Here is a 7,765-nt window from a genome sequence, read left to right as displayed (position 1 = left end):
TGATTTCACACGCGTTACAACTACCGAACGTTCCAATGTGGGTTGGCTTTAACAACATTATTTACAAAGATGATTCGAAGTCTTCAAGTTGCCGACGAGTGTTACGAACCATATGCTCAAGTTACGTATGACTTAGCGATAGCTAAGATAGCTTTCCAACTGCAAATCACAGAAAAGCCGAGATTCGATAGGGTGTTCATTCACTTGGGGATGTTTCACGTAATGATGGCCTATTTCAAATCCATTGGAAAATTTATGGACAAAAGTGGTCTCACTAACATCATGGTAGATTCTGAACTTTTAGCGGAGGAGTCGGTGAACAGTTTTCTGACCGGCAAACATTTTAACAGATGCAAGAGACTTCATCCATGAATTTGTTTGTCTTTTGAAATTTTGCACTTCCGAAGATTCTTGATTGAACTAAATATCACAACATCGGAAAGCGAAGAGAAGTACCTGATAGACTTCATGAATAATCGATCCGACAGCCCGAAAATAGATAACGCCTTCCTAAATAAGTTATTCGAAGAGTATGAGATTTACAAGGAGAAAACCATCAGCGGCTATTTTGGGAAAACATCACAATATTTTGCGATTTACACTAATCTCATACATTATTACCTCATGTTGAACCGCAGCGTTAGAACTGCGGACTAGCGTTCATCTTACACCACACAGTGCAGTATCGGCTTATCGAAGACGACATCGATCCGAGGGACACCACCCTAGAATGTCAGGGCATAGCTGTCCGGTCAGACGATGTCGAGTTCGACATTTATATACTCAACGTTTATATACCCCCTGTCACCTGCTGCTCGGCAGGATATCACCCTGACATAGGTGCGCTACTCAGAGGTGAAAACCGAATGGTAGTAGGTGACTTCAACGCGCACCACGGTCTATGGCACTCAAGCCTGGCCAATGATCGTAGCGGAAACCTTTTGGCTGAGCAGATAGACGATTCGACATTCTGCACCATGAACGACGACGCCCCCACCAGGATTATGGGCAGCTGCAGCAGCTGAATAGCATCTCATGGCGACCTATGCTAACACTAGCATCAGACCATCTACCCATAGTCATCTCGATCAATAAGTCCACCGACTTTGCTCCCGCGGACCACCGAACCTACACCAACTTCAACAAAGCTGATTGGGACGGCTTCGCGGAAGTCACCGAGAGCAGCTTCGCCGCCCTTCCCACACCCACAAACATACACACTGGCGAACGCCAGTTCCGCAGGGTAGTCACTGCCGCAGCGGCTCGCTTCATCCCGTCCGGACGCATCGCGGAAGTCCGCCCAAATTTCCCGGCCGAAGCAGCTGTACTAGCAAATGAGCGTGACCACCTACGCCAGGTCGACCCCGGGGACCCCCGTTTGTGGGACCTTAATTTGGAGATTCGGCAACTGGTAAATCAGCATAAGCGGAAAAAGTGGGAGGAATACTTGAAGGCCTGTAACTTCACATCTGGTGTGAGTAAGCTCTGGTCAACCGTGAGGTCCCTGTCCAACCCAACGAAGCGTGATGACAGAGTGGAAATCTCTTTCGAAGGTCGCGCTTCGTCGGACCCGAAGAAATGCGCAGCCTACTTTAGTAGGCAATTTACACTGCACCCTTCGGTAGACAAGGCCAAACGTCGAGTGACCAGGAGGCTGCACAAGCTGCCAAAAAACAGTGCACCACTTGTTTTCACCAGCTGTGAAGTGAAGGGGGCCATCGGGAAGGCGAAAGCCTCCAAAGCCATTGGACCCGACGGAATCTGTATGCTGATGCTAAAACATTTAGGGCCTAAGGGAGTAGCTTACCTAACGGAGGTCCTCAACCTGTCCATGGCCACTCTCATCATTCCTGATGTGTGGAAATCAGGGAGAGTGGTCCCACTGCTGAAACCGGGGAAGCCCGCCAACAAAGGAGACTCTTATCGCCCGATAACGCTCCTTTCCCCGGTCGCGAAGACGCTTGAGGCCCTACTACTCCCATACTTCACTTGCCACCTGACCCCAGCTAAGCACCAGCACGGATTCCGTAAAGTGCACAGCACAACAACAGCACTTAACGCCATAAACACACAAATAACTCGTGGCCTAAATCGAAACCGCCCCTGTGAGAGAACGGTCCTAGTAGCGCTGGACTTGTCAAAGGCGTTTGACACCGTCTGCCATTCCACGCTACTAGAAGACATCGAGGCCTCCTCACTCCCACAGGGACTGAAGCGATGGTCGGCGAATTATATGAGTGGTCGACAGTCGTCAGTAATCTTCCGAGATCAAACCTCGAAACCAAGAAGGATTAAACAAGGGGTTCCACAAGGTGGTGTTCTCTCCCCCTTACTATTTAACTTCTACATCTCGAAACTTCCTCAACCACCTGAGGGAGTTTCCCTGATCTCATACGCTGACGATTGCTCGATTTTGGCGTCCGGGAATGGAATTGATGACCTCTGCTCAAAAGTGAACGACTATCTCTCCAGCCTTTCTCGCTTCTTCACTGCAAGGAGCCTAACACTCTCCCCAACGAAATCAACGGCGACCCTCTTCACCACCTGGACGAAGGAGGTCAGGCTAGAGTTAGGTATACACGTCGATGGCACACCAATACCGACTGTAAACAACCCGAAAATTTTAGGGGTCACCTTCGATAGCCTGCTTTCCTACTCCACGCACACAACCGCAGTTGTCAATAAAGTACAGAGCCGCAACAAGGTCCTCAAGTCGCTCGCCGGCAGCACTTGGGGCAAAGACAAAGAAACGTTGCTGGCAACATACAAGGCAATTGGCCGGCCGGTTCTAAACTATGCTGCGCCAGTTTGGACGCCGGGGACTAGTTGGACGCAGTGGACGAAGCTACAGACTTGTCAGAACGCCGCACTCCGGACAGCGACTGGGTGCCTTCTGATGACGCCTGAGCACCACCTGCACAGCGAGGCCCAAGTGCTCCCCGTAAAGGAACACAACAAAATGCTCTGTATGCAATTTCTGGTGGGGTGTCACAGAAGTGAACACCCTAACAGACCGTTGCTTCAGGAGGAGCCTCCGCCCAGGCACGTGAGGGGGCACCTATTCGTGTACAAGGACGCAGTCCAACAGTACGTAGACCAACCATTGGACCCGACGACATACAGACGAGCCAACAACGATATTCATAGAGAGTCAGTCACCACCTACCTCGACTCTCGACCTATGAATGCCGTAATACGAGCCCAATCACCACCTGTGGAAGAGGCCCGAGCTTCAACTGCCACGAGAGACCCGCGTTACTCTGGCTCAATTACGGTCTGGATACTGTAGCTGCCTCAACAGCTACCTGTCCAGACTCGACCCCAATATCCCCAATGAGTGCCCGGCATGTGGAGAGTCCCCCCTCGACACCAACCACCTCTTTGCATGCCAGCTCAATCCGACTCAGCTAACACCCCTCTCCCTCTGGTCCGAACCCATCGAAACAGCTTGTTTCCTGGGCCTCCCGTTAGTTGAGCTTGACGATAATGATTGAACGTAGACCCGAAAAAGGCGGGGCTTAGTAGTGCCGCTACAACAACAACAACAACAAACTGCTGACTTTGAGCTTTTGAAATTCGTTCTCCCAAAAATAACGAATCTTTTTTTTGTGTTCAATCAGTAGAATTACTCGCGGTATTCCGTTCTGTACCTTGACAACTTATTACAAGTTGATTCGACTTACCCTGGGTTAAAGGAAAAATTTTTAGCCGGGTCTTTTGGAATTAAACGTACCGCCAAAGCCTTCTCCCGTCAACTTATCGATCTGACTCTTGAGCAAACGATTAGCGCGGATGCTGGAAATAAATTGACTGGTATAATTCACTCCACTAACTCTCTCTCAGCTCGCCAGCGTCGGTGTATCAATCACAGTACGAGAACTAAGATAATAAGCCACGTTATAGAATATTGCGGGTTGAAAAGTCGTCAAGATGTTACTGCCGATTTGGAGCAAAATCGAATACAAAAAAGTTCAAGACAACTCAATAAATTCCTCTCGGACATAGAAAGAATTATCAACCCTTTCCAATCTGATTTAGATAAAAGCACGTTGTTTAATATCAGTACCGGTAGAGCAGCATCCGAAGAGTCGGCGAATTTTTTACTCAATATCGAAGAAAACGGGAATCGACTTCTAGAAGCGTTCATTGAAGAATGCGCATTAAAAAAAGAGAGGTTCGAAAGTCCGATTAAACAAAACAAGATTTTTAGCTTCATGAGCACAGAAAAGAAGACAATTAAAATCGCGGGTAAAATCAAGGAGGTGAGAATGCAAAGGGACCTATTTGGGAAACTTCTTGGAATTTCCTTGAAAAAAGCTATCGATCTCGAGAAAGCTTTATCATATCCCTTGACCCCAGTTCTCTTGGCATTTTGTCACATTGACGGTGGAATTTGCAAAACAAATAAGTCGCGCCTGCTAAAATATTTAGAGATGTTAACTACTCCGTGCCTTCAAAAATAGATGTTATGATCATCGACGGATTTTTCTTGCTCCACACAATGGAAAGCTTACCCTCGACATTTCGAAATGTTTCCAAGCAAGTTTTGCAGACTGTTTTGCGTACAATTGCCTCGACAGCCATTCTTTCCTCTGATCAGTATTTCACAAAATCGATGAAAGATACTGAACACTTTTGACGTGGTGCAACGAGAGGAAAGCAGTATCAACTTTTGGGACCTAACCAAGAACGTCCTTCGAATTTCGGAAATGAATTAAAGAATATAAATTTCAAGGAAGCCTTTGCCGAGTTTCTGATAAAAGATTGGGAGAATAACGAAATGGCCGCCTACATAGGTAATAACATCCTCTATGTAAATTTTAAATCCTGTTTCAGATTCCAAAAAATAAAAGACAGAGTTGCGATGTCTGAAGAGCCAAGCTTGTCATGCTCAGAGCATGAGAAATCCGACACAAAAATTATATTTCACGTGTGTAAAATCAAGGAGGACTCCCATGCTCGGTAACATGCAACATGTTAAAGATAACGCAAAAATTTGGATTCACGTTGGCGTTAAAAACAATGAAAGATTCATTAACGCCTCAGAAATATACGAGAAATTTGGTTTGGTTTTGTGTTCGGCATTTCCAGCATTTCACGCTTTCACGGGATGCGTCTTCAACCCCGCTTTATATAGAAAAGGAAAATTGAAACCATTAAGTATTTTGCGGAGCCGTGAAGACTAAAAGCTTTTTCCGATCTGTCTCTCTACCCCGATTGCGATTTTATGGCGGTTTTATCGGTCATTGAAAAATATGTTTGCCATTTGTATGGTTTGCGAGAAGTGAAAGATATTAACAAAGCCCGCGTAGAAATGTTTTTGAAATCTTACAAATGCAAAAAAAAAAATGGAAAAAACATGCGCTGAGATCGGCGTACATTGGAAAAATTTGGCGCAACGCCTACTGAGAAAGCTTAACGGATTTGTCCCCGGAAGACTGTGGATGGGAGGATAACGAGCAGAAGCTTGACTTTAAATGGTTTCAGGGCGAAAAATTACCGAACATCTCCAAAGACATTTTACTCGAATCAGAAAGCGACGATGAATTAACAGGTACATAAGAATTAATGATACGAAGGAAAAAAATACGCAACAAAATAATGCATTATTTAACAATCTATTTCCAGATTCAACAACAACTTCATCAGAAGATTCTTTAGGGTCACACATCGCAAGTAGCGACGAAGAATCAGATTACGAAGATGAATCTGACGACAGCGATTAAGAAAAGAAGAAAAAGTCTTCATAACAATAATATATACATACAGATGCGTGCAACTAATTAGCAACGAAATTCAAAACGATATTGCTTGCAAATTATGTTTATTTATTTATTTTTAATAATTTTCATTTAAAATATAATTCAATCTATATCAGAAACCACAATAACAAAAGTTGCAAAGCTTGCACAAATTGCAAAAAAATTAATCAAACTTCAAAAAATTGTCATCAAAATTCCAAAATTTTTAATTAGACTATTTAAAAAATTTTCGGGTATGCAGTTTTGTAGCCCATTCAATTTTAGTATAATAAAGTGCTAGTTTCAAGTCGCTAAACACTACCGTTGATTTTTTAGAATTTTTTGTGTGGAGGGTGTTGCGCATTTTCTTCCATATAACACATGATCAAAATTTTTTTTACATGGAAAATAATCCGCAACACCCTCGACCCAAATTTACATAAATATGTATAAGCACACTATTTAGTTTGCTCGATTTGTAAACAAAGCTTCTCGGCGGTGAAAAATATACTATTGTGAACAACCTAAACGAGCGAATTTCACAATAGTGCTATTCTTCACCGAATGAGTGCCATAATACCAAATGAAAATTCGTTCGATCAGCACTTTCGAGTCAATTGATAACCACACAAAGGGCCAACGACTATAAAATAAGGTTATTTTTAACTTTTATTTTACACAATGTTATCGCTCCATGTAAGCGTTGGCCCGCTAACTGGGTGTAAGTGATTGGTTTTCGTGATTTACTTGATTAAATTGAAAATCTTAGCATAATTTTATCGAGCGTAATTTTTGAGTGACGTCATCTTGGTGCAATTGCGAGAGAGAAGCGCCAAAACGCATATAAAAATATGTAAACAATGCAGAAAAATGTGTTAATTTTAATATTACATGGTCCAATTTTGCAGGAATCAATAAATATACAAAGATTGATTAATTAGGAACACGTAGCAATAATTTTGGACATGTAGCCCTTTAGGTAGGTACTATTTGTAGCACATGAAAAAATGGATGTATTAACAGTGTTTGCAATTTCATGTAGACAAAAAGGAAGGTGAGCAGCAACGTGAATTTTTGGACTCGCCATTGTAAAAAGCCATGCAGAGTGCATATTTATATTTGTGGACGGTAGCCAACCACCATAAACTCCACAGCTGTTGACTCCACAGCTTTTATTTGATGTCTTCTGTTCTGTGCATTGCTTTTTGTTTTCTTTTCGCAGGTTCATATTTTCTCGCTTTAATGTTTCTCTAATATGCATGTAGCAAAAAGAAAACTGTTCAATAAACCAATATTTTTAGTGCTGTATTATAAAAACTTACAATTTTGCTTCCAACTCTTCAACTTCCTGCAAACTGCTGTCATGATAAAACACTTTGCGAGGTGTTGAAGTCGTGGGAATATCGGAAAGGTTTGCTTCCGTAAGGCTATTTTCCTTATTATTCACACTTTCATCAGATATATTTGCATCAACAGTATCGCTCGCAACGGCTATAAAAACTACTTAGCTACAGTATAATGCAAAACTTTATATCAATTATATAAATAGGCAATCATGTTTCCTTTACACCCCTTTTACGGCTAAACTGTACTTCTAAGGTATAAATAATTATATATCATTAGAAAGGTATTTTGATGCTGATGTGCAGGCAATTTTTAAAATTTCAAATTAGTTTAAAATAGAGCGAAAAAATCAATTCAAAAGTCTCACCAATACCAATGCCATACATGTACATGGTTGAGGCGGAAATGCCTCCTAAATGTATGCTTTAATATTGATAGTGAATTAAAGAAACGGGGTAAGCAGCAGTTTAGGAATAAGATGTATGTATGTATGTACATGAATAGATTAGCCTCAAACAAGGATGAAGATAATTTTGAGTATGGAGAAGAAGAAAGGGATAAATACAGAAATTAAAATAAAAGTAAAGAAACCTAAATATAAAGACAAAGAGGAAGGAAAATTTAAATACCTAACCTAATAACAATGGTGGGGGTGAATATGTAAATGAAGAAAAGAATGG

Source organism: Rhagoletis zephyria, unplaced genomic scaffold (genome assembly GCF_001687245.7).
Source record: "Rhagoletis zephyria isolate East Lansing unplaced genomic scaffold, Rhagoletis_zephyria_1.1 Rzeph_scaffold_00245, whole genome shotgun sequence".
Lineage (NCBI taxonomy): Eukaryota > Metazoa > Arthropoda > Insecta > Diptera > Tephritidae > Rhagoletis > Rhagoletis zephyria.
This window is presented reverse-complemented; position numbering follows the sequence as displayed.